The sequence below is a fragment of the Lissotriton helveticus genome, chromosome 6 (genome assembly GCF_964261635.1).
Source record: "Lissotriton helveticus chromosome 6, aLisHel1.1, whole genome shotgun sequence".
In the NCBI taxonomy this organism is placed as follows: Eukaryota; Metazoa; Chordata; class Amphibia; order Caudata; family Salamandridae; genus Lissotriton; species Lissotriton helveticus.
The window spans coordinates 1,632,996,160-1,633,017,750 of NC_136067.1; the positions used below are offsets into that span (position 1 = coordinate 1,632,996,160).

Below are 21,591 nucleotides of genomic sequence, written 5' to 3' on the forward strand. Positions count from 1 at the left end.
ATCCTCGCGCTTCACGAATATTTACCTCAGCGCTTTACATAATTGTCTTTCTGAGGCAGGCCGCATATTGGGTAGAACCGGCTGGTAAGTAAGTCTTGCTTTGCATCTTTCAAACAATTTCATGAAGAGTTTGAATCTGAACCCTTAGTAATTTTCTTATCTTTTCTAGAACATAATATTTGCTATGTCTCTGCTGCCTACAGCGGGAAAGCCCTATAGGGCAGCACCTATAGTGTTTCTGAAGGCAGGAGTCTCCTGGCCTTCTCAGTAAGTGCGAGTCATTTTTTACTGGATTTTTTTACAAACGAGCAGTAATAACTCCTGATTACAGTAACAAGCATTTACAATGCAATTGGTCTCGCATTATTAAAGTTTGAGCTATTGGCATTGTAAATGACAATGTCTATTATTCATTTGTTTTTAAAACCTGTAATCGGTGCATAAACACGCACTTTGAACGTAAAGTCCTTGCTTACGATGAGCAAGGATGGCAGTAAAAGAGACTGCCAGCCTTGCTTCTCATAAGCATGGACTATAAGTACAAAGTGCTTGTTTACGCACCGATGCAAATGAATAAAAGGCATCGTCATTTACAATGCCAATAGCTCGAACTTTAATAAAGCAAGACATATTGCATTGTAAATGCTTGTTTTTGTTGCCTTTGTCAATGCCGTTCAGCATCAACAACAACCATTTCTTTGGCTTTTTACTGATGCTGTTCAACATCAGCAAAAAGCACTGGCAAAGCCAAAATATCAGCTAACTCCTTTCAAAAGAAAAGACATATAGCCGTTTCCAATGCAAGTTTGAAGTTCCTAGTATTTTTATTCTATTCGTTTCTCAGATGTTCCCATCTCAAAGTCACAACTATTAACTACCTCACACACACAGATTAAAATTAATGATGTTTTTTGCTGGTAGACCAAGGAGCTACATGCAACTGCTTGCCAAAAACATTAACTACTGAAAATAACCCGTGCCCACCACCATATTAGGCTCATACGCTGAACGCCATACAACGATGCAAACGTCCTTACTCATCCTTTGCACACCCCTGTATCCAACCTCATTATACGCTCACCCCGCACTGCACTTTCTCGGCTACACTGTGTGCATTCTAACTCATCTGTGCTTCAGTGAGGGACAGCGGATGGGTGCCTCTCGGAAATGGGGTTCCGGAAAATTGTAAAGGGAGTAAAACCGCACATATATTATCAATCTAGTGGGAGGGAAATCATGAAGATGGCAGAACTGAATGTTGGGGACCTGTGCCAACAGAGCCTATGGTACTTCAGAACCTATATGCTGTTTGACACCAGGGGTGTTGTGAACCTCTACGCTTTAGCAGCTGCAGCAGAGAGGGGGAGGTGGGGATCTCAATAGACCTCTTATCTGCAACTTGGCAGAAAACAGCTCAGAATTCATGTTTAAAGAAAGAAAGTTGGGTTGATACAAAAGGGAAAGAAGGGTGGACGAGTGGATGCAGGAGAGGGTGAAATGATAGATGGATGAGTGGGTGAAAGGATGGGTAAGTAGAAGGATGGGTGGGTAGAAGGATGGATGGGTATAGGGTGGATGGGTGAAAGATGGTAGAGTAAATGGAAATCCGAAATAGTGAATGAATGGATCAGTGGACGAAAGGTTAGCAGTGTAATGAAAATATGAGAGGATGGATAAATAAGTGGGTAAAAAGATGGTGAGAACATGGAAATCTGAGAGGATGGATGGATTGAATGAATGGATAAAAGGATCAACTGGTGGATGAAAGGCTTTATCAATGGATGGGTAAGTCATATGTGGGTGGATGGATGCATAGATGACGGATGTGTGAACAGATGGATGGTTGGATAAAATGGCCAATAGATGGATGGAATGATGAAAGACTGATAGATGAAAGAATGCAAAGGTGAAATGGTGGATATCAGCGGGTGGATGGAAAGCTTAAAGGATTAATAGATAGTTTCGTCGATGGAAGAGATAAGGAAGCTCTTTTAGGGAGGTTCAGGCTCACTTGCTTGGTACCATCAGTGCTTTGGTTCTAAGTGGGGGTATTTTAAATTTCCGGCTACTCTCTTGCTTGACACTTTTATTGCACCCCACATATGGAAATGATGAGCAGAATTCAGTAATCACCAGCAGTTTCTTTACTGTCACGCGGGCACTTCATTGTACCTGCAGGGCTACCTTCAGAGGTATGGTAAGAAGCCCAACCCAAGAATGAGAAGCTGAGGGGGTAAGATTCTTATTCTTTGTGATCTCCAGGTCAACTGTCAATTTCGAATCCCTGTGCTAGCAGAACCCTCAGGGTGTAACTGCTAAGGTCTTTGGGCCACTCTTAGGGATCGGTGGTTACTCGTCAGAGCAGCACACTTTTCTTCACAGTACCTCTGTCAGAAACTTCTGTCTAGGACTGCTTTTTGATTTACACAACTGTTTTAATATATTCTAACAACAACAAACAATGAGAGAAACATATTGCAAAAACAATTGTGTGGTTTAAAATGTTTGTGGCGCTTTATCATTGTTAGCAGATATACCAGTATACCAAGCTGACTCCTTTACATTCTTAAATAAAGTGCAGAATTTGGGTGATGTTTATTATTTTAAAAAATACCGACCAACTAATGCCTTTCCAACACACTATGGCATCATCGGGGTCTTCGCCGGCTTGCCTCATGGGTGGGTGTCAAACCCTCAGTGTTATTTTCTGTCACCTGAACTCCTCCTTTTATTTATTTTTAAAGATTAGCACCACACCGCGTACCATGGCCTCTCGTGCTTGGAACTGTCCACGTGTCTTCTGTGACAAACTATTTATGATATATGCCCTTTATCACTAACTCTTAGGAAGTTAGTCACCCCACCCAATAAAAAAAAAATCCTTGAGTGATTGAGTGCAGGTCACTGGAAGGGTATCAGCTCCCAAAAAGCAAGGACCTTCAATTGAAAATGTAGGCGGCCAGGCAATCTTTGGAAGGGGCATTTGTACAGTATACCTTCACGACTAAATGGAGACAGAGGTGCTTGTGCAGGAAGAGTGTATTGTGTATTTCTAAGCCAAGCCAGATACCGCACCATCTTATGCGGTCATTCACGATGCTGGCAGCAGCTTCAGTGAGAAGGGGTCCTGTCCACGTGGCGGGTCTAATGGTGGGCACGGTATTGCGAGCACCCACAGCATAAGTAGGCTTGGCTTTCAGACGTGAAGCCAGTCTTACACCACAGCCAGGTCCCTGTGTGTACTTCACCTGTGTGTATGGGAGATCAGAGGGCATCCCCAGGAGACCAATAGAACAAGGCTGCTCCTCCTGTGGCCTGCCCTCAACCAGCAGTGTCCATCAAGCAGTGAAGGAGGGAAAAGCCTTGGCTTTGAAGAAGGGGCCACAGTTCAACAAGCTGAAGCCAGGAGCCTGGTTCATGAGCACATGTAGCTGGTACCTGAGTGGTCCTGGCACCTCACGGGGTGGTGTCTAGATGGATAACGAAACATCACCATAGAAGAACTGACAGACAGCAGCAAACTCTGCCCATACATGCCTAGGCCATGCTTTTAGTCCGTAGTAACTCTTCAATCTATGTATCATATATACACAACGCAGCGACTTCCAACCCTGAAACCCCTATCCGTGCAACCTTCCTACACCTCCCCCTCACTCGCCCGCCTCTGCTTCTCATCCCACCCTGCCTCCGGCCATCATTCCCACGTAACACACACGTTTCAGACTCTTGTTTCAAAAGTGTTGTTTGTTACACGAGCCGTGTTCAAGGTAACTAGTGCATCTGGAAGCGACGGCCATACTGCGAGAGGCCCTGCTGACCAGTGACCGATGGGGACTCAGCAATGACCAAAGCACTCGACTCTCACCGCCACGGGGCTGGTGGTCACTGGAAAACGTAACCTCCATAGATCACAAACAGTCAACCCTCAGACAAGCTCCCACCCAGCCCCCAGCCTCAAGCACCGCCCCTGTCTCTGCGGCCCTGCTATAACACGGCTCTCTCCGCGCTGCTCTTGTGTCAAAGCGCTACGAAGCCCGACGCGCCTAGCAGCGGCACACACCCCCCCATGTGATGTTGCCCCGTGGCACTGCGGGTACCAGGCCCTCGCGCGAGTATTATTAGCTCCGTCGCCATGACAAAGCCTCCGTGTAAAGCCAGCGCTGTGGTGACAGAGACGGACTCTGTCTATTCTGAGAGAGCGCTGTGCGGAGGCAGCGCTGGGAGACAGACAGCACCGCAGGGACGTGTCTGCTGCTGAGGAGGGGGCCGCAGAGGAGGTCCTGGCTCGTGCTACCTATCCCTGGAGGGAGCTCTGGGCAACCAGAGTTAAGCAGCCTCACCGGGCACCGCAGGCTGCGACCGGGCATTAACCACTCTTAACCGGAGCAACGAGCTAGATGAACAATAACATCGCCTGAAGCCAACAGGCAGAGACCAATCACCCAGCAGCAGCGACAGGGCCTTCGGTGACCCACCTCAGTGTGAAGACCAGCCTGAGCTGTCACACTACAGGCGAGAGCATCACCCCAAGACCAGCCTGAGCTGTCACACTACAGGCGGGAGCATCACCCCGGCTGCAGAGGCTGGGCCTTCGGTGACCTACCTCAGTGTGAAGACTAGGCTGAGCGATCACCCTAAAGGAGAGAGCATCACCCCAAGATCAGGCTGAGCGGTCACCCTAAAGGCGAGAGGCGGGAGCATCGCCCCAACTGCTGAGGCTGGGCCTTCAGTGACCCACCTCAGTTTGAAAAACATGCCTATCTATCACCCTAAAGGTGAGAGGCGGGAGCATCACCCAAGCAGCTGAGTCTGGTCTTTAGTGCCCTATTCAACATGAGGGCAAGACTCAAGTGCTGATAACCCTAAGGGCACCAGGATGATAGCGTCACCAACTACACCTACCACTCACCACCCGAAGAGCAGCAGTGGCTGCAAGCATCACCCGAAGGCAGGCACTGAAACCGATCACTTTTGCGATCGCTATTCTAAAAAAAAGCCCACGAGTGGTGCCACTGCGAGGGATATGTCTTCAATTATCGCGCCCATGTCTGGGCACGATAATTGAATACATATGGACTTTGGTGCATGTAACAGACACCAATATGCCATGGGCGAAGCTATGCCCTATTGCGTGTTCTGTTAAACAACAACACGGACGCAAAGCCCAATCAAAATGGACCATAGGAAATGAACACGCATAAGCGTGTGGAATTTCCAGGTCCATTTTGAAAACCCGTACAAAAGGACTCTCGCCTGCGCGAACACTGCTGCGCAGTGTATAGCATTAGGCTCAAGACCTAAAAATGGGTATTGCCTGTTGTTGTTTTTTACAGACTCCAACCCCTGCCATTTTCAAATGCACCCTTAACAATGTTGATAATTACCAGAATACGTCCACAACGTGAATTAGTTGGGCCTCCAACAAATCCCATGAGCCTGTTTTGATCTAAATTACAGGTAACAAAGTAAGGTTAACCATTCGGTAAAGGAGGGGTTTTATTCATTTAATTTGGTAAATAATCCCCCTAAACAAGTTATATTTTTTTCGGTTTCACAGAACCCAGTCACAGCACTGAAGAAAAGCCCTGTTATTGATAAGGGCTTTGAAACACGTTGGCACCACTTTTAGCAACAGTGGAGCAGTTAGAGTGATAAATTATACAGCAATTTAAGAAAATTTTATTAATTAGGTTGTTTATTTTTTGCTTGAACTCAAAATATCCCCGTTGGTCGGTACCCTGAGATCTTTCCATAGGGTTACCTTACAATGTTTTATTGTTGACTGACAGCAGTTTTAACCCATTTATGTGCTTAAGTCTGGTTGTTTTGAACTTATCAAATTGTTTGCTTGTAAAATCACCCTTGAATTGCCTTTCAATTTTTTTTGTTTTCACCTGTTTGTGTGTGATTGTGAATTTATGTAAATTGTGAAGTTAGTTTTGTCCTCATTCTTGTGTAAAATGTTAATTAATGAAATTAATGAAGAAAAACATACTGATTAAATGATTTGATCATCTTACTAAGGATTTTGGTCATAGTCTGTTTAACGGTAGACAGCACATTAAAACGAGCAGCAAGGATTCTTTTTCTCTATATGTTTACTGGCCCAACCTAGCTGTGTGACGCAGGACCCACCCCCTTTGTTTGTATATTACAACCAATGGCCGGCAGCAATTAACCAGGAGTGCAGTTCTACACAGCTTTGCGCCTACAACCCAAAGGCTGGCATCGATAGTAGGTACATGTTAATCAAAAGTACCACAACAAAACATCCTAACAGGACAACAGAACAACCCCAGAGGGATCCAATTTTCCAGCACCAGTCGCTTATCCCTCTAAGCCATAAGGAGCGTGTATGCCGATTAGGACGCTTGTTGGTCTTTGGGTGCTGCCTGTGGGATTGACACAGCCTCTGCCCCACTACCCGGGAGGAGTCGCTGTATCTGTAAGTATTTAGGACATATAAACTCCCATAGGTCTGTCGAGAGGATATGAAGAAAGGGGGCCCACAGCTCGGCGTAGGTCTCCGCCTTGTGCTCTACCACTAATGTCATGCGTTCCATGGCTAGTATTAACCATAGTTTGTGTAACCATGCCATGTGGTCTGGTATACTGGTGGTGCCCCAGTGGGCTAAGATTACCTGACGCACTGCCAGCTGTAATAATGCAATCTATCTTCCCTTCAAGGAGCATAGGGGGAAAGTCAGAGGGTTTGACAGACCCAATAGAGTATATGTTGGGAAACGTGGAAGTGTGGTGTTGAATGCTTTGTCTATATCGTCCAGTACCAGCACTCAAAAGCTAACCAATCTTGGGCAATGCCATAGTAAGTGTACCAGAGAGCCCGTTATTCCGCACCCCCTCCAGCGTTTCTCCGAGCGATATTTGTCCCAGCTATGTATGCAGGACGGGGTGTAATTATTTTTTTAAAGAGTTTTAAATAGCGCAAACTTGACCCGAATGTATCAGGTATCCGAGCGCTTTACATTAGCACCAGTCGCATTACATGAGGACACATTCATTTTTAGGTCGAGCCTAGAGCAGCGCATGCGCTTCTTGCTCGACTTGACTTTTAGTAAGGGGGGTTTCAAAGTGCTACCAGAGGCTTTTCTTGGCCTCAAGCTTGCGTGCGCGTGCGCAGCCGCCATGTGGGTTTCTGCCAAGACTCATTAAGCCTTGTGTGCCTCTCTCCGCGCTTTAATTCTCTCCCCGTCCCCCACCACAGATCGCGTCACACTGCTGGCCTCCACTCCCCCCTACCCCCTCCACCTTTCTATACTGCACCACTCACGTGCTAATTTTTTCTTTCAGCGCGCGCGCACACAACACCCGGGCTTATTTTTTTTTTACTTTGAGCGCGCGGCCAATGCTTATTGCATTTTTGCCAGGACTGCCTTTGCTTTGTTTCCCATTTCAGCCATTCTGAGTGCTGCCGATGAAGCCCTAGTGTGCCTCACGGTCTGTGGAAATGGCAGTCCTACTAATACGTTTGTGGAACATCCTGGCTTTTGATTTTTAGCAGTATTTCCTGGCTTTTGATTTCAATTGTTTCATTATCTCAACCCCCTAACCCCTAAAGAGATTACAGACCCTCGCCGGAAAAAGTAATTTTTCAAATTAGGTTGAGTGTATGGTGCTTGCCTGCCGACGGCCCCTTAAACGCTTTATGAGGGTGTTGACATGTAATGAATATAAGGCGATATGTGAGAGAATAACGCGAGGGGTGACGGCAACGGCGCATCATGGTTTTTTTTATGCACCTTCCATTCTCCGGTTTTCGACTCCCACCGGTAATGAGCTCCCGCGTCCATTAACATTAACCTCTGTTTTTTTTACTCACTTGCTGCTTACTTGGATTCTTAACCGCCTTCTCGAATATTAAATCTTCGGTTGCCGACGATGCTCTAAATAGAAACCATATGGAGCCACATCATTAAATGCCAGCAGGACTGCCTCATTTGAGAGAACATACCGGCATACACTTGTTTGAAATCCCAGTGACATTATTATGACGGTGCAGTATAATTGACCTCTGTATCCACTGTCGTACAAAAATTGTCCATTCAGAAATATTTTTAATTTGTGTTTTCTTCCTCCAAACCTGGCGCCCCTTTGCTCTAATTTATCATAACTTTCCGGCTCTTTCAGTCTCCATTTTCTCAGGTGCAAATGTCCCCTCCGTGCTCTTTCATGTATTTCCACAGTGATCCCCTCATCACTTTGGTGCGCTTTTATTCAGTCCTATGCTCAGTGTCTTTTGTCTACTCAGTTTCAGTGTACGTACTTTCTCACTAAGCCATTCCAGTGCTATTTCATGGTCCCCCACCTGCTCTTTATTTGAAGACGTTGTTTGCTTTTATTTCATGTCACTCTTCTGCTTGCTCTCTTACTTTCACATGCAAAGTATTTTCTTCAGTGCCAGGGACTAGTATGGTAATGTGTGCCATGTGAAACAATACTTTTGCTTTCAGCCAATGTTATTGTTAAATTGCGGACGACCTGACCCCTCCCCCTCCGCAAGTCGATCCAAAAACGTTCTATGAAAACCTTAATGGTTACAAAATGGGCACTACCACTAAACAAGCATTGGCATAGCCAATAGGTCTCGCTTTTGGGAACTTATAAGTATTTAGTTATGCAGCACAATATCCTTGGTGCAACAACATCAACTGTTGCATGGCTAAACACTTATAATGTCCCAAAGGTGAGACCTATTGGCTATGCCAATGCTTGTTTTGTTAGGCATGGGGAGAATAAGCGGTTTGCCCAGAATCACAGGATGTTGCGCCATGCGACATCCTGTGAATCTGGTTCTCTAGATTTGAGGTCGACAGCCCCAACCTGTTAGGCCAACTCCTCTCCCCAATTTGTTATCACCGATTAATTGTCTTGAGGCCGCTGCCTGGTATTCCGGAGAAGTGACCCATTGTCGTACCTGAAGGTAGCTGAAGGCATCAGCCTGTGGGAGAGCGTACTCCTGCCTCAGTTGCTCAAAAGGAATAATCCCACTGGGGTTGAATAGGGAACCAACCCTTTTGCACCCTTGTTCTCTCCATCTATGAAACACCTCCGAGCTGCAGCCTGGGGGAAAGTCGGGGATGTCTACTATTGGGGACATTGGGGAGGGGAGCGTTGTTCGGCCCTTCTTTCTGGCTACTGCCTCCCATACTTTTATAATACAATCCCCATTCCCCATGTTTACGAGGAAGTCAGCCTTGCCGCCAGATATTTACTCCTGCCACTGTTTGGTCCATAAAGGACCAGTATTTCTCAGAGAGGGGGCGGTTCCATTCGACTATATAGCGGAGGTGTGCTGCCTTTAGGTATATATGGATCAGTGGTAGCCCCAGCCCACCCTCTCGCTTAGGTTACGTCAGTTGAGCTATTGGCAGTCGTGGTTTTCCACCCATACAAATGTATTGATCGCAGGTTGCAGTGTATGGAGAGCCCTTGGGGGTGGTGCCAACGGCAGTGTCTGAAAGATGTACAGGATGCGGGTGAACACCGTCATCTTAACTGCTGCAATACGTCCGAACCACGCCAGTTTCAGGTGGCTCCACCCATCCAGGGCCTTAGCTGTCTGGTCTATGAGTGCTGCGTTATTGAGCGCTAAATTCCTAGGTATAGTGGGGGCCAGGAGGATGCCCAGATCGGGTATGGAGTTTTCTGACCAGTGCCGCTGGAATTTATTCCGGAGGGTCTCTTCACGAGCCGGGGGGGACCAAGAGATTTAGGATCTGTGATTTGTTTGGGTTGACTTTGAAATACGAGGGCTCCCCAAAGCTTTCTAGCTCATCGAGCAACGCCAGGAGGGAAGAGATTGAGTAAGTCAACGTTAGGCTCACATCGCCTGCATAGAGGTACATTTTGTGGGAATCCTTTCCAAATCCCTCAATTCGTGGATTGTCTCGAATTCCTTGCGCTAGCTGCTCCATGTAGAGAGCAAAAAGAAGGGGGGACAGAGGGCAGCCCTGTCTCGTGCCACGGGCAATTGGAAACAAGTCTGATGACGTCCGGTTCACTCAGACAAATCCCCGAGGAGCACAGTAGATGCAGCTAACCCACCCTATGAACCCTTCTCCAAACCCAAAATGGTGCAGCGTGTCAAAAAGATACCTCCAGTGGACCCTGTCAACGCTTTTTCAGCATCGATTGACAGGAGGAGTGCTTCTTTGTGCGTTCTATGAATACAGTTCATAAGATCAAGGAGTCTTTTAAAATTGTCGCCTCCTTGGCGTGTGGGAATAAAACCCGCCTGGTGAGGATCCACAAGTTCAGCCATCAGCGGGTTTAGAAGGGCTGCCAAGATCCCGGGAAATAGCTTTGCGTCGATGTTCAGTAAAGAGAGAGGCCGGTATGACCCTCACTCGCTGGGGTGTTTAGAATTACTGATACTGAGGCTTCCATCATGGAGTCCGCGAGTGTGCCTGTCTCACGGAAGGAGTTGAACAATAGCACCAAGAGTGGCACCAGTTCCTGGTAGAAGGCCTTGTAGAATTGTGCTGAAAACCCATCAGGGCCTGGGGCTTTCTGCACTTTTAGCTGAGCTATTGGTGAAATCACTTCCTCTATTTGTATCGGTTGGTCAAGTTGGGCTGCAATAGTTTCTGGGAGACGCGTAACTGGGCAGTCTTTGAGATAAGTGTGAGTGTTTTGATTTGCAGGATCGGTGACGGAGAACAGGGCTTGGTAGAAAGTTTTAAATGTCTCGACTATCTGCGCGTCTGATTGTACTTCCTCACCGGTAAGCTGTTTTATCTAGACGATTGCTGCCTCCTTTGTCTTGGCCCTAAGCCTTTGTACAAGCAGTCTTCCACAACGGTCACTGCTCAAATAGAATTTGTGCCTAAGCCAGAGGAGGGCATACTCCGCCCTATCCAGGTCCAGGCATTTCAGCAGGAGCCTCTTCTTATACAGTTCCCTCCATATTCTCGACGCCCTGATCTGTTTGTAGATAGATTCCATCTCTACCACCTCTTGTTCTAAGCTCTGTCGTTTTCACCGGCGCTTGCGGTTCTCGGCTGTTGATACTGAGATAAATTTCCAGCTCATCACCAGTTTCGATGCCTCCCACACTGCGGCCAAGGAAGGATCTCCCACATTATTTATATTTAGGTAGTCTAATAGCTTTGCGCGCATCTCTGATATAACCGTTGGGGATTGTAGAAGGCTCTCTCTCGGTCTCCTTCGGGAGGGCGCTGAATGTCCGCATCGGCCTGTATCGTGGCTGTGATCATTGCGTGATCCTATAAGGATCTCGGCTCTGTGGTCGGGTCTTTCAGTCTAGAGGATAACGCGGAGGAGGCTCAAAAGTGGTCTAGGCATGTGTACGCTTTGTGGGCCACTGAGTAAAAGGTGTAGTCTCGACACTCCGGGTGTTGTTGTCGCCAAGTGTCGCATAGGCCATTTTCCGCCAGCCAGCGCCTGCCTTCAGCCAAGTATGCCCCCGACTGCACAGAGGCAGAGCACGACCTATCTAACGCAATATCCATTACCATCCCCTCCCACTAGCATTGCTACATCAGGGGATGCTCGTATGTCTGAAAGGGCCTTTATGATAAAGGGTTCTTGTTGGGTGTTTGGGGCGTATGTATTAGCTAGTGTGAAATGCATCGATTCCCAATGAATTCTAATCGTAAGTAAGCACCCCCTTCACTTCTATAGCGTTGAGGCGACTTTGCCAATGAATTTCACTCCGAAGAGTATAGCAAACTCGTTCTTTTTAGAGGGGTTTGATGATCAAAATTGGCGAGGGAAGCGCAGGGATCCCATGCAAACCAAATCCCTCGGTAGTAGGTGTGTTTCTCGAAGAAGGCATATGTCTTCGCAGAGTGTTTCACCAGATGGCTAAGGCCTTGGGTGTTAAAGCTTACGATCTTCAGGTCTTTCCCTATATTAAATCTAACTATGGGAGAGTGCTGTAATGATGCCTAGACAATGTGTGGTCGTAGGAAGGGGGCAGGTATAATATAGTGTTAGCCTATCGCCATCTCCAGTCAGGGACTGGTGCGGGGGGAAAGGAACATGCCCGCTAACTTTCGGTGCAGAAAACCCCACCCACCCCAAAAACCCACAACTAAACTCCTCAAAAAAAAATCCAACAACAAGCAAACACTGACATCAGTTACTCAAAGTAGGAGAGTCCTTTGGTGATGCTGACTCGTGGTCATCTGGATGCCTGCAGAGTGTCATCTTCATCGGTGTGTTTATCCAGTTTCACTTTGGAGGTGAGATGGAAGCAGGGGCGAACCCCGCCTACATTGAGGTCCCCCCACGTTGACATAAATCCATTCAGGTTGCGACCACCTGATCCGGTGAACCAGAGAGCGAGTTAATAACCACTTCCTTTTCTTCCGCTATTGTCTCCAGGACAAGTTTCTGGATGGAGGAGGGCTTCCCAACCTTTTGGCAGCTGGGTGCATGTTTCTAGTGCCCTCCGGAAGGTTGCCCCCACCTTCCTGAGCCTTGGACTCCGTCAGCCCCAGGAGGTCATGAGCCTCTTTCAGAGAACGGAGCCGAATCATCTAACCTTCGTACCGAATGATGATCCAGAAAGGGGTACCCCCATGAATAGGCAATCCCTTTCTCTCTAAGGTGGGTCGTGACTGACCGGAATTCCCTCCTTTTGTAGAGTGTGGTCATGGAAAGATCCTGGAAGAGTGTTGGTGAATGTCCTTGGAACTGCACCAGGTGTGCACCCCTTGCCTGGCGACTGATACTTTCTATAACTTGAAAGTCGTGTACACATGCCAAAATGTCTGCCACTGGGGCCTTGCCACTCTTGGGTTATCCCACACAATGCACACGGTCGATCTTGATGTCTGGGTTTTTGTCACTACCTAGGAGATAACGGAAAAGGATCAGGACGTAGGCCCGGATGTCTTTGCCTTCCGCGTTTGTAGGTACACCTCTGATGCAGATGTTGTTGCGCCTAGACCGGTTTTCATGGTCTTCCGCATGGGCCTGAAGCTCTGTATGTTGGTCCTTTAATCAAATGATTTTTTGGTTGCGTCATTTCCAGCTCCTCGTCTCTACCGTCCACCTCGTCTCCATCTGGGTCTGGTGGCTCAGTGGACTAATGCATTCACTGCAGGGACCTGTATTCGACCTCATGGTCAAAGGATCAAACCCCAGTGGGTCCACTCAGTGGGCCTTTCATCCATCTGAGGTCGATAAAATGAGAACCAATGAGTTAGGTAACAATAAACATCTGTTAATCAGCGCCAAGAGACCTATGAGTGAACGTGTGCTTTACAAATACATGTTATATTATCGTAGTCGCGCTCTTCTAAGATCGTTACGTGGTTTCCCACCTCCTCTATGTCACGCTTCAACTCCTTCAGGTCGGTCGACAGGTGCCCCTTCAGTTCTTGTAGGTCTTCGCGCAGGGACGTGAACAGCGCAGTCATGATTGCTTTGGTGGCAGGAGCGTCCTCTGCTCCCACTTGTTGTCCCTCTCCATACCGAGAAGTCCCATTGAGGGTACTCGGCAAGGGCTGCTTCATCAGCATTCCTTCACTGAGTGTTCTCTCTTTGTCCGGGCCACCACCATCGTGTCAGACTCTTGCTGTATTTTGGCTAGCTTCGGTCCACCGGAGGCCGTTATATCAGGGAGATCCCCTTGGAGTTGGGCTTATGTGGTCAAGGCTCCCAGTCGTCCCGGGATGAAATGTGCGTGCTGTCCCTCAGAGGTTCACTCTCACTTCGAACGTCAGCTGTGTGTGAGGGTTCTAGGTTGCGTGTCGCATCCAAGGGACTGAAGTCATGGGCCGTGAACCAAGCGCTCCTGTGCGGGAGTTATAGTGCTGCCTCTGGATGTTGTCCTTTTCCCAGCTCCCCCGGGGTGCAAAGAATCCAGACATCTCGCAGCAAGAAATTGCCTGGCAAAGGCCCCTCCCGTGGGTCAGGCTATAGCACCAGTCTCCAGGTTTGCACCCTTGCAGGGCCGGCCTCCCCTCCAGTCGCTTGCAAACCCTCTGGGGAATGCCAGTATGTCGTGGACCGCACAGATTACCGGTTCCTATGTGATGCGCCTGGTTAGGAGAAATGCACCGCCCAAGGATGTGGTGTGTCAACGAGTCTGCGCCTAGGCCCTATTACGCCCCCGTGGGCCCCTCTCCGCAGGTGATGTATGGATTGATGGTGACGGGATGTAAAGGTGCTGCGGGTCTTGATCTAAAACGGGCCGGGCCCAGGTCACCATTCAGCACATCGCCGGGGATGGAGTCCCTCCCCCGGCGCAGTGAGCAAACCCTGCGTAGTCTTTTAAAGAGCCCTTTCTGGCCTGCGCCACGTCGCACTCTTAAAGGTCTTTGGTCGAGGCCTACCACACCGCCTGTCTTTAGCTGGCACCAGCTCCCTGCACGCCTTGCACTTACCGCGCTAGGGGTGGAGGCCCCGCTCCATACTACATTTTCGGGGGGCACCCGGGCCCAATCCAGTCTCAGTCAGGATCAATGCAGGCAGGGAGGCCCTGCCGCCTCAAGTCCAATGTCCCTGTACTTTGCCCAGCTGCTCTGGGAGCGGGGCTGCGCCACACCCCGCAGCCGAGTGCTGCCTGTCCGAGGCCCGGCCCAGAGCACCCGGGCCCTCCTTCTTCTTTGCAGCTGTTGCGTGAGCAGTTTGGCGCTACCCCTGTCCAGCGATAGGCTTTGCGGGGTCTCCGGGCCTTCTGTTAGCCGGTCCGGCCCGGGAGGCCGAAGCTCGCTTCTCTTCCTCTTGAGGTCCAACACACAAGCACTCCGTCCACCACCATCGGGTTGCCGGTCCATGCCAGGCCCGCCTCCGCCAGCAGCATATATGGTCCTGGAACACTGCCCCTCCGTCTTTCGTTGAGTGCTGTTAGTGCCACATGGGCCTCAGAACCGATCCAGCGAGAGTCTTCCCCGGCAACGTTCCGTGGGGGGAAGCTAGGTCGATGCTAATGTCGGTAGAGTCGGAGAGACACAGAAGTACGTCTTTTAAGACCGCCATCTTGGTCACGCCCGACTCTTAATGTTTAAATGATGTGTACACTTAAAATCACATATTTAAGCTGTCTGCCTTGGACATGAAGCACTGATATAATGGTTATTTCTACAGCTGACATTCTCCAATTGCTTACTATCTCAGAAAGCCTTCCCACTAAACTCCTAAAACCCTGCATAAAAAATTTAACCAGACGTTTTTTCTTTCTTGATAGTGACTGTCTTCTTACTTTATATCCTCTCCATACCTTCTATTTCAGAGTACAGCCTCCTCTAAATCTCATGCTGATCTGCCTTAATCCTTATTATTGTAATTCAGCAATTGGCCGATAACTCACTTCATAAATCATATCCTTTCCACTTTAAAACCATATTCCTGTAATCAAACATTACCTAATCTTCGTCGCCTATCTATCTCATTAACCCTTCACTTGAAACCATGCAGCTCCCACTAATAATCACACCTACCTGTTATAAATATTTCACAAATTAACTGGAGCAAATGCATGCAATTTTTCTGTGAGAGCACATAACTAATCGCAATAACCACTAGATTAACCACTAACCTTGGGTTCCTGAGTAGCGTATTACTCGCCGTAAAGTGCTTCAACACCTTATCAGAGGTATTAAGCGCTATATAAATCCAATTACATTCAAACCCACTTCCTCACAAAATTCATCACCCTCAATTATTATTAATAAAACTCATCTACTAACCAGCCACTCGGGCATCCAGTAACGAGTCTCATCCACAACCATGCACAGCCCAACTTGGCCTTACATAACACAGCCCATTGCTCATTCCACTTTATACAATAAAAACTCAACTTTCATCTCCCATATGCCACTCCTACAATAGCAATACATGAATTTGCATTTCAGATCTCATTCCCCATAAGGATTATTGCCTCAGTCCATGTCTTCACAATATCCAAACCCTGCCTGTATCGCATAAACCCAACACCCAACCCTTCCCCCACAACTAAAACATACTCCCCCTCCATGTCTGAAGTGTATCCCTGTATTATAGACCAGCTCCTCTACCTTCCGTTTGGCATGAGACGCTGTCCAATATTCCTATGATGGGTGTTCTACGCCCCTTCTTACAGACCCTCCGGGGTTCCTCCCAACAATGCATTCTCGGCGGATTCATCTTGTGGCACTTTTCAGGTCCTCTAACATTGCCCTCCAAGCCCTCAAGTCATCCTCCAGCTTTTCATCACGTCTAGTCCGCTATAGGCGCAACACCTCAGCTGTCGCCCACTCTTTCATATCCCGCACCCATTGCTGCATTTTGGGTAGGTTGAGGCTCAGCCACATAATAGCTATTCGGCATTTCACTAATACTAGTCCCTAAAGGACGAACCTCTGACTAAGGTTCTTGTTTTTGGGTCGTGGCAACAAACCAAGCAACACTACCAGCCCTTCCCTCAACCCCTTGCATGCTTGGGACGGCCCCCGGCCGTTATGTGTTACGGTGGGCGTATGCGGAGGATGGCCGGGGGGCGTCCGAATCCCGCCCAGTATTCAAATCGCCCGCACAGCGGGAAAATTCACGCCGCATGCAAGGGATTAATATTAACTGGCTTTGCCAACGATGGTTAGGTATTGGCACAACACCCGTGATTCTGAGTAAACCAATAAATCTCCCCATGCGTGAAAAAGAAAAAAAATGACATTTGGCAAGAAATCCTATCACATAAAGAAAGCAATTGCACACATATTCATATTTCAGTGATAATACAGTTTGAAGCAGATAACATCTGTTGCCACAAAAACATACATTTTAAAAGGCTTCGTTGAGGTGTGTGTGGCATAGTAAAACATAGTTATAAATGGCAAGAGGTTCAACAAGGATGACTGGAAAGAAGAAAAATAAAAATAGTGCCTCAATCCCAGCACAAGCAGCAGAAGGACAGCAATGAAGCTGGAGTGATCAGTACCTCGTCCATGCTCCAGCCCAAGAAAGAGGACGTGAAGGCAGCACACGCTGCCCAATTAGAAGGTAGAAAATAATAGTAACAAGGAAGCCAACTAATGTTAAGAAATGTACAAGGAAGCCAACTAATGTTAAGAAATGTACGGGCTGCAAGCTCCTTTTTGTATACAATACCTCTCACAAGAAGGCATGCAACACTTAAAAAAACGGGGGGGGGGGGGGGCTTCATTTTCCTGACTGACATACATTAAGGCAGTTTCAGGCGAGAAACAGTTAAACTAAGCCCTTTTTAGAGTTAAATAATGAGTCTCCCACCTGACCAGGTTCTGTTGGCCTGTATGCAAGAAAATCAGTATTGTATGCTCAACAAAATGTTCAAACGTACAAACCAGATAACGCTTTTAAAAGAACATAAGCAACAGCTTGAGATGTCGATCTTTCTTGGTTATATCAGAACCCGCGGCCTTGTTGTCTTGCTATAACGGTGGTGGCTTGGGAGCTCCGAACCTCCTCTGGGTAAATGCATCACGGCCCGACCCCGTCTCACCTTTCACCGAAATTTACTGGGCACTGTGGAGTGAACATACCGCCTCTGGCGGCGCAGGACAGTAAGAGAGCGCATATAGCGTTAGCCCGTCGGCCTCTCCGTCCCGGCATGACGCTGTGCCTAAGAACTCCCTCTTGAAAGTACTCCCAGCATGCTCTTCAACGTAGACGTAAGAGCGTGAGGCGGCGAGTAACTTCCCAGCATTCCTGTCAGCGTTTTCAGTTCAGTGAAAAGAATTGTCTGATGGCTCTGCGTGAACCGTAAGGTTGCGGACGGTGCGAGCAGGTCGGTAGAAGGGTTGCTTTGGGATTTAAGATTTAATTGAGATTCCATGCCAACTCTCGTAAAAAACCTAGAGGAGTTTTTTTTATGACTTTAGGATGGCCAACTTTCTGCTTCACTTTATAGGACCCCTTTTCGAATGTGGAGACACTTTTTCGCTCAGAGATAACTTTGTGATTGTATTACTTTGCACTTAGGGGGTAGAAATGGTAAATTAAGTATAGTTGGAGAAGGGGAAAGTTATGATGAGCACGAGCGCATTTTTGGGGTTTTGTTCCCTCCCTTTTGTGCTCAGGAAGGGCCCAAGACAAATATTTAGAGTTCTCAAGTTTATTAGTTTGGCGCCCTTAGGACAAAAATTCAGAATTACAGCTTTTCATCCATTTACTAAAATTAACACATGGGGTTTTGTTACCTTTCCCAACGTATTCCAGGACATTTTTAGAATAGTAATAAGCCCCCTGGACTATTTTGGGTAAATATTGCATCCCCAGATATTGGAGGGCTGGAGTTAGAATAGTAAACGTGTCCCCTAGGATCCACAAAACCTGCTGCCCTGTGGGTGCAACTGAAAGCAAAAAAATACCTGCACTGGAAGATCTACTCCCATATGGAACTGGGTAACTTGAAAGCCCTGAAGACGTGCATCTGATGGGACATTTTCATGACAAACTCCTCTGTACTGTTTTCGATAAATGGGCAGGTACTGTCAGGTAGGCAGTACCTGCAATTTAATTTGATAGGAAGAGTACCAGCACTTCTCGGCACTGGTGTAATACTTTTAAAAGGAGAGTAGTACTGGCTCTTCTCAAAAGCAAGCAGGTAACCAGGATAGGAGGTACCTTCATTTTTGGCTTTCTATTTAAAGCAGTGTCCTCTATTGTTATATTTCATATTTTTGTTAGAGTTGAAATGTAATGACCACCTACACCAGTTTAATTTATTCCTAAAACTTCATAACACAATATTTAGTTTCATGTTGTCTTTGCTCTTAAGCTGCAGTTTCTATAATGATGTGTGGAGGAGTCGGAGAACTGCGTAAAATATGGCGGCTTATTTGCAGCACTCAGATGACCAGGAAGGGAATTCAGTAAAATCTGTTTATACACCATTGCTGTACATACAAAATAAATGCCAGTCGGGAGTATGGAAACAAGCAGATTGTCAAGAGCTCTTCCTTCAAAAAAGCAGTAAGATACGCAGCATTGCGGCCACGGTCCATATCGGATGGGAGGAGCTGTTGGTAGCTACTTCGGGACAATGTTGAGCACCCCAAAAGATGAACATGTGCCAACCACCCGTGATAGTAAGTGGAGCAGCAGAATTTGCAGCCTCACCCAAGTGGCGTGCCTGTGCAGCTGTGACTCTTGGGTGCAGGCGAGAACCAGGCTTGCACCCACCCACGGAAGTAGGCTGTGTTCTTGGAAAACTCTGCATCGCTCTCCAGCCCTTTACAACGGCTCACCAAGTAATAACAGCGTGGACGCTGCAGAGTGAAAAGTGGGCACCCCACACAATTCAGACACCAAGGGCTACCCCAGCAGGCCCGAGTGAGGGACCCTGAAAGTAATCTAAAATTGAGGACACAGCAGGCCTGACTCTGAGTAGGAAATAAATTCACTCAAGTAGTAGCAATGCGCACTGCAACAAGGGCCAGTTAGCCAAACAGAAGTAAGTAATTTATACAATATAATAAGTCTGCTAAACTTGGAAAAGTCATAGTGAGAGTCTTGAAATATAGTGCATTGAACTAAGAATCAAGATCTAGACGGCTGCTCCCTGAGGAGCAGTTTCTGTATCGTAGGTGTGTCAGAAACAAATGCAGAAGGCCAGTGGAAGAGAAAATAGAATGGTTTATCTGCACATTGTTTGATCAAAATTCCCTCTCAAGTGTATTCATAGTAGAACATGTGCACATAGTGTTGGTGTCTAAATCATCTCTAGGCCAAGCACCATGATCAGTGAAAGCATATCTCCTAAATTCCAAGACTGGTCATGATGGAGTGCTGGGCCAGAAATAAATAAGAAAATACAGCATCCGAACAGACACCTTGTTTTACTCAACTTCACCCTGACCGTTCTGGAGACGGGATAAACCTACAGGAAGTAAAGAAAAGACAATGCAAACTGGAAATCGAATATACAGTGATGTACCCTGCCATGCTATAGTTATAGCACAAAGGCAGAAATCATCTCAGACGGTCATTAGGCAGCATTAGGAAACAAGATTAATAAAACACATGGAAAAGTGCAACAGGCATGATAAACACTAGGGGTGGATGGTAAACTCCACTCCTGCGGCGGAATTCGTGGAGCGCACTCCATTTGGAGTGTGCACTTTTGGAAAACCTCTCGCAACCGCCACTTGCCAGATTTTTTTCTTGCTTGCAGCTCGCCAGCAGTACGTTGGCAAACAAGAAAATAAAATGCTAGACCTCCGCCCCGGCGATATTTCTCAACGCAGTCGGTTGCGGCAGGTTGCCACCGCTCGAAAATCTACTTGAGCGTCCGAAAGAAACTGTGCCCTTTGGGTGCCATTTGAGCTGATTTTACAGCACAGGACAAGCTCCCGGGGCCAAAAAATCTGCACGAGCAGTGAGATGTACCACAACTCTGCCGCTCGCGGAACTGCGAACTCTCGCTGAGTTTTTGAGTAACTCCGCTTAATTTCATGGAGTGAAACTCCACGAGTTCTGTCCACCCCTATTAGACACTTGAACACTAACAACAAAAATTAAACCGGTTCTGCAGATAGCATTAAGCAGAGGAACCATAGAAGAACTCAACGCTGCCAATCAAATCACCAGAAACCCCTACAATGGTATGCCTATTCTGGTCCTATGGAAAGGAGAACGCACTAAATGCAAGTTCTGCGCATGGATCAATACATTGAATCCATTCCTGAAATTAACCAACACGATTTCAGAGATAGCAAACGCATTTCTTGACCTATTGATTAAACTAGAGGGAGACAGGATTACTACTACTCTCTATCGGAAAACTACCGACAAGAATAGCCTTCTGTTATTTAGTAGTCCTCATCCGAGGGCCCTGAGACAGAACTTACCCTTCTGGAAATTCCTTTGTATTAGAAGAAATTGCATTACATTGGGAGACTACCAGAGAGAGTCAGACACCCTGCTGAGAGATCTTGTCAAAGTGAATACCCTAAACAAGTGGTTGCTCTCGCTCTCAAACGGGCAAGACCTAACAACTGTGAAAGCCTGCTGGAAAACATAACTAGAGAGCCAGACCACACAATCACATGTGTAACCACTTTCACCCCCGACTCCAACCGGTTGTGAAACACCATTGGTAAACATTGAAATATTCTCAATACAGGGACACTGAGCTTACCCACACTAAGGTTTGTGTTCAAACGGACAAGCAACCTTAAGGATTTACTCATACACACAAACAAGCAACAGAATAGTTCACAGAGAACATTATGGGATCTTCCACCGATGAAGGGAAATTACCCTTGAGGTTCTTGTTCAGTGTGCCCCCAAAATAAAATCATTAAAGAGCTGACGTCCCTATTGGAGTTACCTGGAAAATCACAACACACACCAATTGCAACTCACCCAACAGTATCTATATACTGAGTTGTCCATTCGGACTCCTGTACATAGGAATGACTACAAGGCAGATCAAAGTCTGTATGATGGAACATAGAAGTAACTTCAGATGCCGCAAAACCAACACTAAGATGACTGCACACTTTCACCAGGCCAAACACGCCCCAGGCTCATTTCAATGAATGGGGCATACTTGAAACACACCCGGGTATGCCAAAGATGTCGTTGTTCCGCCTTGAACAAGGATGGGTCCTGCAATTATCGATCACCAGATAGGGA

At 47.2% G+C, this 21,591-nt stretch overlaps 1 protein-coding gene across 8 annotated transcripts in view; it reads right to left on the minus strand.

The window, feature by feature from the left end:
* Nucleotides 1–17,630, minus strand: part of LOC144763657 (N-acetyllactosaminide beta-1,3-N-acetylglucosaminyltransferase 2-like) — a 42,637-nt gene extending 25,007 nt beyond the window's left edge. For 2 of the 8 annotated variants that reach the window (XM_078649464.1, XM_078649461.1), the window contains exon 1: nucleotides 17,295–17,609. The gene's annotated coding sequence lies outside the window, so the exon portion shown is untranslated. Of the gene's footprint in view, nucleotides 1–17,290 lie in introns of all 8 variants that reach the window. The other 6 variants (XM_078649466.1, XM_078649462.1, XM_078649465.1 and 3 more) reach the window with 4 other exon arrangements.
* Between the last annotated feature and the right edge of the window lie 3,961 nt (nucleotides 17,631–21,591).